Below are 13,644 nucleotides of genomic sequence, written 5' to 3'. Positions count from 1 at the left end.
GCTATACCAAATCCTTATTTTTTAAACATTCAAGAGAAAAGCTGACTAGTCACCTTCTGTGGTTGTAAAAATGTTAAATAGGTTATTGTGTGTGTTAGGTTCTTTCATTCATTTTGTGTGTATTTCTTGACTTCTTGACTTTCTCTATTATTATTATTATTATTATTATTATTATTATTATTATTATTATTATTATTAAGGACATCAGCTCATGTATGACAATATTTATAATTACATTAAAGCTATATATATATAGCTATATAAGCTATATATCTCTCTGTGGATAAACCAGTATTAACATGTTTACCTTGACATGAAAAGATTTCAACTTGTTTACATTGTTTTTGAACAAAAAATGGTAATCTGAAGATTTCATAACTGAATAACTGTTTTGTTTGAATATGGTGAAATACTGTACACCCCAAACTGCAATACAGACTAAGATTACAAGAGAGCATAGTAAGTGTAGCATGGTAAAATAATAAAGTACAAAATACTCATTCCATTTAGCCAGACAGACAGTAAGATATACACATATTTAAAGGTAATCCATATATACACAATTTAGATAAATAGTTCATGTTTAAGAATGAGATTGTCTAAATGATCAGGACTGAACATTTCTAAGCAGATATAATCCGTAGAAAAGAAGTGAAATGCTCATGCAATACCACAACATCAAAGTGTGTTTATTTTTTTACTTAATGTACTTGTATCAATATAGAGTGAGAAAGTATAGGACGGTTTTAAATAATTTTAAAAAACACTCTGAGTACTGGGTTCGTAGGCCTACTACATAAACACGAGCTCTCTGGCTCTGTCGTTGGGGTGTTATGGCCAGGCCTGGTTGTAGGGCCTTATCTAGAACGTAGCCATCGCTTGCTACTGATAACCACATTCAGGGCTCTGCCGTTTCCCACCCAATCTGATAAGTATGTGCTGTCCTTCTCCAGGACACTAATCCAGAGAGAAAACTACGAATAACAATAAAAGAAGGAATATGTAATCAGACCCAGTTTCATGGTTTTTACTACAGAGCAGTTTAATTATTGCCGCACAGTCTTTGTGTGCCATATTCAGTTTACTTATTTTAATAGCATAAATTAGTTTTTTCTATACAGTTCCCTTTAAGAGACCAATATTGACACATTTCTTTCTTTTTATTATTATCACTTTTAAGCCTTCACTAGTCTCATAAGGGAACACATGCCTGTGTAAATATTTCTGTTATGTGCACATTTTAGGTATTCAACATATTGATAATGGCAAAAATGATTAAGGTTTAATTAAAAAAATAGACAGTTCTTCGTCTTTGGTTAAATCCCTCTCACTTTGTTAATTTTACTAGTAAGTCAAATTGAGATTTTAAAAGTTGGTACATGTGAGACCGAGCCAAGAAGGTTTAATTCAGACTGTGAGTTGTTTATGTACATGGGTAAATTACTTTTGCTAGCCTAGTATAGTACTATATACCAATGGTTTATTGTCCTTCAGGCTAAATCATTTTGTATATCAAACAATGGTGAGTGCCATATTCTGAGTAATGTACTTAAACTAGTGCTAATCATACTCTGAAACCAACCCATAGAGAACAAGGTGAAATCTGGATTAATGGCAAAGCACAGCCATAAACTGTCAACATAACATATAGATGTCTAATTGTTCTGAGCACTCATCTTACATTTCATAAAGAAAAGCATTTCAATCTAAGCAATTGTTAGGTATATACTACGTATTCCTGTTATTTCACTGTAATGACAGAAATGAGAAGTTTCTTTAGCACACTCACAGAAAACCATTTATTTTTAAAACAGTTACTAAATAGCCAGTTTAGGCCTTCATCTTAGTTATTTCTAATAGCAAGAGTGCTTAAAATTATTAATTCAATGATATATCTTTGTTCCCCCTTTTTCTTACTGCTCTCATAAAAAAACATTTTATTCAAGCAATAACAGGGTAGCCTAAATATACAACATATCTTAAAGTACAAGTCATCTGGAAGCTGTGTATGGTCTCAATGCATTTGATGCTGAGGATTATGTAACTGATTAACTGAAAATGGTCAAAACAGTGGACTTTTATTGAATGTTAAATTTGACAGTGTCCTCGCTTAAGGAGCTGCTGTCTGGGGGCGTTGCTGCTTTGGGTGTGTCCAGTGCCATTTCAGATAAGAGAGGCTCTGCAGGACAAGCAGGACAGAGACCCGTCTCACAGACACCCTGCCTGCTCTGCATCTCCCTTTCCCCTCTCCACCGCTCACAGCTGAACGATACTCTGAGTCTTACAGAGAGCGCTCAGCTTCTGACGCTGAGGGCAAGACCGGGCCTGGCTCCGAGCCTGAGGAAAGCCATGAGGTAATTCAAATTGATTTAATTTCTATACTGTGAAATGTCAGATTGAAAGTGGTTTCTGTTCTTAATGTTTGTATTGTTTATGTATTTCATGTATCTTTGTACAGTTTTGTGTTGACGAGTCCTACATCAACATGAATGTGAATTTCAATGTGAAGAGCACGTGTCATGCTCTGTAATGCAAGGGAGCAAGGAGGGGCTGTAGAGACACTCATAAGAGGAGCAGATTTAACACTTTTTTTTTACTACTAATTTGTTCTATTTTAATAGAATATGACATGTAGTAGAAAGTTGTATCAGATCAGACCACTGGACAGAAACACCCCACCAAGAGTTTTCATGTTTCTGCCCTTGTGTTACAAGTCACCTACAAACTCTTGACAGAGTGGATGAGGGTCTACAGCAGAGGTTCCCCATCCTGCGGTTGTGACAAAGTCAGGGTGAGTTTTGTTTAATATGATTTAAAATTATTATTATTATTATTATTATTATTATTATTATTATTATTATATTGTTATTTTATATATATTATTTTTTAAGTAAAAATATGATTGCTTAATATGTTTTTGCATTATTGTTACTATTATTATATAGTATTTGTTATTTGTATTTATTAATTTGTACTTAAAAATATGATAATTATGTCAAAAGTATAAACCACATTAATGTACATAGTAATACAACAGTAATACATATGATACAAAAAACATTTGCATTTTTGGGGTTGGAGACTAAATGGACCATGTTAAAATGGGGTTTTGAAGCCCTGGCCTACAGAGTCATTTTAAATCCCAGCGCACAGCATTGTCTAAGCCCTGCTACCCGCTCTCAATGCCGTTGTTGGCTCTGTATTAGACAAGTGTCTAAAAGTTGCATGAATAGATTAATAATACCCCTGTGCTACTGGTATACCTGTAAGTTTACATCATACTTTGTGTAAGTGTTGGACTATGTTGAGGGTGAGCCTATTTGTTTCTGTGTCTGTGAAATAAGCCATTTTACAAAACATAGAATTTGTAGTGATTTTTCAGAGTTTCAGGGTTTAGTAGAATGCAGTTTTGGGTCGTCTAAATATGACGTTGTGCTTATTTCAGTCTGCTGTGTGCGTTTCCTGAAGACTGATTGCATTTTCACTATGTAGTTTGCAGATTACTCCTAGACGTTATATATATATATATATATATATATATATATATATATATATATATATATATATATATATATATATATATATAGATATATACATATATAATTTTACAAAACTTAACATTTGCAGTAAAATACCTTTTGTGATTATTATATCCTTGCAATGTGGTCCCTATTTCTGTGTTTTGTATGTGTTTCTTGCTTGCAGTTGTCACCATGTATTTGTAGGTTTTAAAAATAAGGTTTTTTCAAAGGAATAGAAACTTAAGTGTTTCTCACTTTATTTACAGTAGATACCTGATATACTTTGTTGCCAGAATCAGGTATAACTTTGAAAAAGAAGCCAACAGTGAAAGACTTAATAGAATATATATGGAATATGCTGGAAATGTTATGGAATGACATTACTCCGTACAGGTCAGTGTTTCTTTCTGTCCAATGTTGGTGTTGTGAACCAGAAATTAATTACAAGTATCTGTACAACATTTTTTGCAGTATCCTTTTCTACTTCTGACTATGTTCCATGTTGTAAAATGCTTGTTTGTCACAATAAAAGTCGCCATTGTGTGTGTGTGTTTGTGTATTTTATTAATTCTATACATTTGAGCACAAACAAATGATATTGTATATAATTTTATACATATGAGTACTCACAAATAGTGCTTCACTGTGTCTCTCTCTGTGCTTCACTAGTCTTTAGTGTCTATTGATAAATAAAACATAAGATATATATATATATGTATATGTTATATGTATATATGTATGTATGTGTAATGAAATTAAATGCAGTATATTCTTAAATATGATACATGTTAAGGCTATGTTTGAGCATTCACTAATGTAACAAATATAATTAACATAATGTAACAAAGTACAGGGCTGGTCAAAATGTACAGATATAATATTATACATGTCACTGTGTTCTCTAAGAAAAGTGGTGTATTTGACTTTAGTTTCTTTTGATATATAAACTATATATATAAACTTAAACACACATATATACCTAAATCTCTTTCGGATATATATATATACACATATATATGTAATGACATGCAATATATGTAAGTCTATACATTTCTTAATTGATTTTTTCTTACCTTTTTATTTTGCCAACACAGTATCATCCTAAGCCTAATCATAAAACATATAAACTAAAAACACATGGACGTATGTCCATGTGGGTTCAAATCCCACTCTGGGTAAATATTATTTTTTCTTTTTTAATTTACTAAAACAGTATAATCAAACATAATCTAAAATAAAATATATATGAGTATTTACAACTTTTATTTTTCTCAAATGTATACAATATAACCTAATATGTATAAAACTTTTATTTTTTTAATTTTTTAATTTACTAAAACAAATCATTAAACATTATAACCTAAAATAAAATATAAAAAAATATTTTCTTAATCTCTTTTTATTTACTAAAACAGTATCATAAAACAATATATATATATAAAACATTTTGTATTCTCTTTTAATTTACTAAAACATCATAAAACAATATATACTAAATATATATGTATTTAAAACTTTTCTTATTCTTTTTTATTTACTAAAACAGTATCATAAAACAATATAACCTAATATATATATATATATATATATATATGTATTTAAAACTTATTATTTTTTAATTTACTTAAACAGTATCATAAAACAATATAACCTCAGAAGTATATATGTATTTAAAACTTGTATTTTTTAATTTACTAAAACAGTTTAATAAACAATATAACCTAATATATATATTCTCTTTTTATGTACTTAAACAGTATCATAAAACAATATAACCTTAAAAATGTATATGTATTTAAAACTTTTCTTATTTTTTAAATTACTAAAACAGTATCATAAAACAATATAACCTTAAAAGCACAGTTTATGCTATTAAACATTACACCTCCACACCAGCAGGGTGAGGTACCCTCGGACCCTCACCATGATGGATGTCACCCTAGCAAGATGGCGACCATCTTACCAGATGACCTAAGACCTTACAAATGGCCACCATCCAAGATGGCTACCATCTTACCAGATGACCTATGACCTTACAAATGGCTGCCATCCAAGATGGCTGCCATCTTACCAGATGACCTATGACCTTACAAATAGCTGCCATCCAAGATGGCTGATATCATCCAAGATGACCTATGACCTTACAAATGGCCACCATCCAAGATGGCTGACAGGGAGGGTGAAAGGGTAACTCAGAGGGTGCTGGGAAGGAGAGAGAAGGTCCGGTTCAAATGTGGGGGTAACCGGAAGGTGAGGTGGGCCTTCCGGTCTATGGTACGTAGGGAGGGCGGGACTTCCGGCTATCACTTTGACATGAGCAGCCATCTAAACTACTGACCACCCTGGAACAGAGCAGTACAATGATTATGGATGGACCCTGGCTTTTACACTCCAAACTATCAGACTGCCTATGCCATCTTAACTTCATAAAGTACAAAGAGCTTCAGAGCTGGAGAAAGTAAGCAGTGGCCTGATGATAGCTACAGCTGTCTGCATAGGTGAGTCAGGCTTATTGTTTTCATAGGAAGCATTCAGTTACAATGCTTTTAATTCTGTTATTTGCATTAGTGTAGTGAAATTTATAACAGTTGCTTCCAAATGGGTTTAACTTAAATGCTAAATGCTTTTTTAAATGTGTTTTGTTCTGAATGTCTGATGGCTATCTGGCTGATTGAAGCGTGAGACCATATGTCGTAAAATTGTACAGACTTCACAGGTGTCACACTGTCTAGATTCCTCATGGTCAGCCTGCTGTCCAGTCCAGAGTGGGAGCATCTCTGACAGTGAACTCCTGCTTGTTCAATACTCACAGTACACAGCCAGTCCAGAGATGAGAGTGAGGATCCACACACAGGCAAGGAGCAGCGAGATCCTCTTGCACAGAGACACTCTCCCATCACTGCTCTTCTGAGGTCCTGGGAAAAAGAGCAGGTTCCTCCTAAGACTTATTTTAAAATAATCACTTTGACAATGTTTTTTAATTGATTCAGTTTGGCTCTGTATGTCAGAAGGAGAGTTCAGACGTTCCTCATCTTATGTAAGGGTTTCATTACGGAACTCTCTGTGTAAGTCAGAAATGCACTACTTGCTCTTTATGGATCTAACACAAAATGATCATAACGGGGTCTATGAGAAACGTTTTGTTTAATTTCTGGGAGCCCAGTCGAATGTATGGAAGTCAGGTGTTACGTAACCCAGGGAGTGCCTGTACAACTACATTTAGAGTTATAACATGGAGCATATTGTTGATTTAAGGAAATTAAAAATAAAGATGTGACTTTCATGCTGAGATTCTAGTCTACAAAGAGGAACTATGTTACAGCACATAATAATTAGGACTTGGAGGGAAAAAATCAGTCTCCTTCATCCTTGGTCATCCAGTTTGGAGGGATGGCTTGATCTAGGAAGGGTCTTCGTGGTGCCACACACCTTCCACTTCTTAATTGTCTTGCTATATGGGATATTCAAGGCCTTTGATTGATCAACTTTTGTATCAACCCAGCTTCACTTGGTGCGTGATTTTGAAGGAAATTGGTTACACCTTTACTAATTTAGGATTGCTATTGCAAGGCAGGTGGGTACTTGTCCCAACCAGTTATTTTATTTGACATTTTTTATAAAAGTTTTACACATTTTTAGAAATATTTGTTTCTGTTCTGCTGATAGCGCCCTGGTGGCCTCGTAGACTCTGGTTCACGGACCTGTCCTGGACAGAGAGCCCTGGCAGCTCCCCAAACGATTGGACTTGTTGTCCCAGGTGCATGGTACACTCTGGTACGCCAACCTCCGTGGTAGTAGTCACTATTCAGTCAGTGAGAGCTCCCTCTATGAGGTCACAGTATTCAAACCGCTGTATTCGGGGTCAAGATGGTGTCAGGACACAGTTACCTGCCTCATTGGGGTCATATTGCAATTTTTAGTTGAGCTGTTGGACCAAGGCAAGTCCCCGTCCACGTTCAAAGTGTATCTGGTGGCCATCTCCGCATGTCATGTCTGGATTGATGTGAGTCCCCTGGGTCTCATTTTCTGGTGGCACAGTTTCTGAAGGGATCACACAGGCTGCGGCCTCCCCTCGCCCCTTCACTGCCCACATGGTGCCTTGATGTAGTGCTGGATGCAATTTAGTTTGTACCAAACATGGTAGAGCCACCATTGCTACTTTGATAAGTCAAAAATGTGTAAATTTACATAAAAACTGGAAAAAAATTGTATAAAAAGTGCATACATATTGATATCTTTGATTCAGATTTATTTAATGGATTGGCATTATGTGAAAACTTCTCCATATGAAGAATGACTTATTTCACCATTCAAGAAACTGTATATTTCTGAAACTGAAACTTTGACTCAAAATGGATGTTGATGCATAGCATGCATTTTTCAATTCCTTAATCCATTGCTTGTTTCTCTTCAATTATGAAATATTACAGATCCCCAGTTTAAATGTTTCCCAATTTAAAATTATATCTGTAAACCTCTCTAGATTACATGTGAACTCCACCATCTGAATTTACTATTCTGTACTCATTAGGTTCAGGTTAAGAGAGATTAATAAATATTACTGTATTGCTCTATTTTAATTTTCTGGGTACAAGGCTGAACTATGACAGATTTCACATTTGAATTTGAGTCATGACACAGTGGTGTTACAGTCATCATGAGATTTCCCTGAACGCCAGTCAATCTAAAACATTTCGATACAAACGTCTCTTGCTCTTAATTGCATTTGACTGCTGTTGTCATTCTAAAGAAATTTGTTTTACTCTTCCTGCTTTGAGTTAAAGTTACAGAACTGCAATACAGCAGCCGGATAGTAAAGATGTTTCGAGCCCAGCTTCACACTTCATCGTGCTGTTTTAAATGTGGAAGGAATGTGAAATGTTATATTTATTTTTGCTTGGCATGTAATTATGTGTGATATCCCCCTTTGAAAAAATGATATCAATAATAAGGAAATTATTTTAATATGATTCTAATATATTATTTAATATAGATAAATATAGTAGATATGTTCTGGATTATTAATTTATAAAACCAAGCATACCCAGATAATCAGCTGCATCTCATTGGGACACCCCAAATTGTGGTCCAAGGTTTGTACAAGTGAGTCCAATTAAATGCAGGAATAAGCAGAATTATGATTAATTATACTTCTTGGGAGATTAAATTCCAACATAACAGATATTGGCACTTGCATAAAGAGAAAATATTCATAATTAGAAAGTCTGATTGTGTTTTTAGATTGGATGCTGAACTGTACCTTCAGTGCTTCTTGGCAGGGATGTCTCTGGTTCAGGTTGTTTCATCATTGACGCAGGATTAACAGATTTTAGCTCCACATTCTCCCACAGGTTGTTTTTCTTCATATCTGCTATACTGCTGTCAGACAACATTTCTCTGTGAATGTATTGCTGCTTTATTCCTGACCACACTGGCAGGGCTGCCCACACTCACACATTTTGCATGTTACACAAACGTTTTAACACAATTACATACCTACTCATGTGACAAACTCATGAGGCAACTGAGCCAATGAGTTCTGTTTGTCCAAGAGTATACGTTTCAGAATAGAAGGCTACTTCCAGAAAATAATGTTCAGCAAGAGCCAGAGCGGGAGGGGGGTCATCAACTTTACTGTGATGAGCTCATCATTGTTTTTAATAAATACCGTCCTCTTTTCGCTACTGTAAGCTGGAGTAAATGTAATAATAATAATAATAATAATAATAATAATAATGCGATACAGATTTAATTTTCCTAATTATAAGAGTATATTACCTGATTAGTAAATTGTTTATGAATGAATGTGCTATTTGGTTAACACAGATACATTTTATTTGTCACTAGTTATTGCATTATAGCATTACTAGCAACATAGCAAATCTGTTCAAAAAACACAACTAGATTCTCTAGGATAAGTAAATGGAGAGAGAGAGAAAATATCTGAAAGCACTGTAGTCTCAAAAGCTAAATTAACATTAAAGTAGTGTGTTCAAATAAAACTCTGAATTGAAAGGAAAGTGGGAAAGTGGTCTGCTTGAGCCTCTACCCACGCCAGAGTAAGGCGACCCAGGGTTACCCATCTTACAATATTAAAGTACACATGTATAATGCCAATGCAAATGTGGGAGTGAGAATAGTTTGTATGTGATTGAAGGACATGCTCTGTTCTGGAGAGGCAAACAGGGTCACATGTAGACTCTTACAAAGGCAGCTCCCACACATAAATAAAACATGAGAGGCTTAGACTGGGATTCATCATTAGGCCTATTTAGGGTATAGCAAGTCTACATAAAATACACAAATAATGATAATAATGATAATGGCATGCCCTAGAATATCTTCACAATGCCAACATCCTGCATCACTAGCATGACTGTACCTGTCCATATTTCACCATGATTTTACCTTGTTTGCCTACACATTATACCACAATATACTACAGTAAACCTTAATAAGGCTCTGGACCCTCATACAGCTCATCCCAGCATCACCCTGTTTGTGGATATAAAACCAGTAAGACATTTAGATGAAACACAGGCTTCCCCAACAGTGCTGAGACAGAGAATTGCATTATTGTGTCAGATATTGCAGTTCAGAGAGACTCTGCTTGGAGGTGGATGTGGAGGAGACTGACTGGACTGTAAGAGTTTCCAGAGAGTTCATCAACAGAATGGGGTGGAATTACTTTAAATGCTCTATAAAAGAGGAAACCATTTCACATGACCAAACAGAATCTGCTTTCCTGTGTTTTTTGCTAATCTAAGTCTTTTTGAAACTTCATACTAAATCTATTTTGCATCCTGATTTTCTCTTCACCCCACCTGCATCATTCAGAGCAGTTGTGCTTTTCAGTTCTTCACTCTCAGTAAGTGCTATTGGCGAACATTAACACACAAAGGCTGGTTGGACACACATTCATCAATGCGTGACTTCATTTAATTAGTAATGTTGATAGCATGCTCTTCAAAATCTATAATAGCTAAAACATATGGCAAGCTAAGTTATTGATTAGAAATCTCATTCCATTTCATTCAGATTTTGATGTATCTTTTAATCACTTTTAGATATCAAAATGCATTTCAGATATCTTTAAAACATTGAGTTCTTATTTAGCTGATTTTGAAAATACTTAAGAGCTTAAAATGGATTAAAGATGTATCCAAATGATGTTTCTACTGATTTTCAGATATCGGCAGAAATGTAAGATCTCAAATTCGAAAGCTAGAAAGACGTCTGAAAGAATTCCACACAAGCCAAAATAGACAAGGTCATATTAAGATATTTTGTATGCCTTCCAAATACAAAATGATTTAAAAAATATATGCAAGATGTTTATCTTGAAAATAAAATAAAATTAAACCAAATTAAAAGATATCATGTCCACATATTTTAAAATTATATTTGGCTTGCCATAATAATCCTGCTGCAATGTGAAGACTTCTCAGTGGTGGACCAAATAATAAATTAGTGGTATAAATGATGTGTTATTATTACAGTTTAATTTTGTTTATATTTGTTTTCTCCCTGAAAAAATAATACATGTATTTAAAGGCTTCTGTACTGCACAGCCAACTTTATTTGATCAGCTACACACAACTTCCCTTCTCAACACACCTAAAAACATGACATGCTGATCTTACTAAATATAATGAGGAAACTTAAAATCCAAGTAAAGTCACTCTGCAGTTTCTGTCTTACTATAACTTCCTGCTTGTTTTCTGTGTGATCCATAAAGTTCATGCAACCAAACTGTGTTTCTGTAACTTTCTAAATAACACAACACTGAAGTTTTCTGGACTATATTGATAGCCTTTCAATCAGAACTTTTGCAAAAGAAGTGGTAAAGTACACATTAAATATAGTTCAGTTTACAATAAGTAGGGGAGACCAGGGACAGCTGTAAATTTGTTCTACCTTTTGCTTCATTACTCCGAGACTGTTTGAGTTACTTTGTTCATTTGTTATGATTTCCAGCAGTTCTCCACAGTGACCTGCCACAACCCGCACAGACTCGACCCTCACAGCCCGTGTGCTGTCTCTACTGCCTGTCGTCTGCCCACCCTGCGGCCGTGACCACTGCGGCCTTTCTCTGTGCGGCCTTTCTCTGTGCGCCTCTCTGCTGCCCTCCTTTGTTGTGGCCAGTCCAGCCTTTATCTTGTGCTGAGTGTCGACAGGTGTAGTGGCTGTGAGTGAAGGGCGGGGCGATGCCCAGTGAAACAGGTGCGCCGCATTTGTTGTCAATGTCCTGTGCATTCATACAAGTGAAAACAAGTGCAAACAATCAATCAATACAATCAGCAAAAAAATTAACAATTAGTGAAAGGAATAAATCAGTGAAAAATAAAGGTTAAATCAACAACAAATAAAAAAAAAACATATGTGAAATAAAGAAATTAAGGAACCACATGGATACTTGGCACCCTCTGTGACATTTTTAGAAAAGCAAATCTTGAAGGTATGAGGCAGCACTGGAGCACACTGGATACAGATTCATTTGAAAATGGATGGTTATATTTTAAGAATATCCTACTTTAGGCTCAGGCGAAATTTGTACCAAAACTTGAGGACCAAATTGAGGACCAAAAAACACTGGCCAAAACAGTTTAATAGAAGTATGCAAAAAAATATCAAGAGAATGAAAATGTTGTATAGCGCATACAATAGGGATGGAGATTAAACAAATTACAAAGAATGTTGAGCTGCAAAGAGATCTTAAGAAAGGGATCAGGAAAGCAAAGAGCAAACTAATGCACAGAGCTTTTTTCAACACTACAACAGCAAGACGTCAATAAAGGAGGAAGTTAAAGGGCAAAAATTGAAGTATCTTGGAAAACGAACAAGATGTGGCAAATGTTGTAAATGGGTATTTCACAGGTTTTTACAAAAGAAAAAACAGATAACATGCCACAGGTTAACAATCAGGCCTCTAACTAAAATATTGCAAATGACACTTAGAACAGGGGATGTGCCAATTGACTGGAAGACAGCAAATTGACTCAAACACACAACTGCAGCTGTAGATCACATGAAAGCACATGATATGATATACTTAGATTTTCAGAAAGCTTTTGATAAGGTTCCACACCAAAGACTGATCCTCTAATTGGAAGCTTTAAGTAGATGGATTATGAACTGGTTGATGTTTAGGAAACAGAGGGTGTCGATTAGAGGAGTTGCTTCTAACTGGAGTGAGGTTGTTAGTGGAGTTCCACAGGGATCAGTACTAGGGCCTTTGCTTTTTCTAATCTATATTAATGATCTGGACTCTGGGATAGTTAGCAAACTTGTCAAATGTGCAGATGATACTAAAATAGTTGGCTCAGCAGATACAATCTTGGAAGCACAGGCTATTCAAAGGGACTTAGATAATATTCAGTTGTGGGCTGACGCCTGGCAGATGAAGTTCAATGTGGACAAGTGCAAGGTATTACATGCAGGTAACAAAAATGTCCACTATAATTACACTATAGAACTAGATGAAGTATCGCATGAGAAAACCCATGAGTCTATGTGGACTCCTCACTTTCTCCATCCAAACAATGTGGGGAAGCAATAAAAAAGGCAAACAGGATGTTAGGGTATATTGTCAAAAGTGTAGAATTGAGATCAAGGGCAGTGATGTTCAGACTGTACAATGCACTAGTTAGAGCTCATCTGGATACTGTGGACAGTTCTGGGCTCCACACTTCAAAAAAGATATCGCTGCTCTAGAGGCAGTTCAGAGGAGAGCAACCAGACTTATTCCAGGTCGGAAGGGAATGTCCTACTGAGACACTGAGGAACTGAACCTTTTCACCCTTGAACAGAGGAGACTACGTGGGGACTTGATCCAAGTCTTTAAAATCATGAAAGGCATCGACCACATCAAACCAGAGGAGCTTTTCCAGATCAGCAGGGACACACGCACCCGGGGACATAAATGGAAATTGGGCTTCAAGGCATTCAAGACAGAAAACAGGAGACACTTCTTCACACAGAGAGTTGTCACAATCTGGAACAAACTCCCCAGCGATGTGGTTGAAGCTGAAAGTTTGGGAACATTTAAAAATAGACTGGATAGGATCCATGGATCACTGAGTTATTAATGGACACCAAATGAGCATGATGGGCCTCCTCTCGT

General features: G+C 35.5%; 1 long non-coding RNA gene and 2 pseudogenes across 1 annotated transcript; 2 read left to right on the top strand and 1 right to left on the bottom strand.

Moving 5' to 3' along the window:
- Positions 1-9,079, bottom strand: part of LOC136767843 (nuclear factor 7, brain-like) — a 29,678-nt pseudogene extending 20,599 nt beyond the window's left edge.
- LOC136767321 (E3 ubiquitin-protein ligase TRIM39-like) overlaps positions 1-13,644 on the top strand; it is a 260,729-nt pseudogene that overhangs the window by 55,144 nt on the left and 191,941 nt on the right.
- Positions 2,214-4,064, top strand: LOC136767967 (uncharacterized). The gene is made up of 3 exons (XR_010821914.1): positions 2,214-2,354; positions 2,715-2,791; positions 3,788-4,064. It is a non-coding gene; the product is annotated as an uncharacterized LOC136767967 (long non-coding RNA).

This window comes from Amia ocellicauda, chromosome 14, assembly GCF_036373705.1.
Source record: "Amia ocellicauda isolate fAmiCal2 chromosome 14, fAmiCal2.hap1, whole genome shotgun sequence".
NCBI classification, from domain to species: Eukaryota; Metazoa; Chordata; class Actinopteri; order Amiiformes; family Amiidae; genus Amia; species Amia ocellicauda.
Note: the sequence above shows the minus strand (reverse complement) of the source record. Positions and strands in the feature narration are given on the sequence as shown.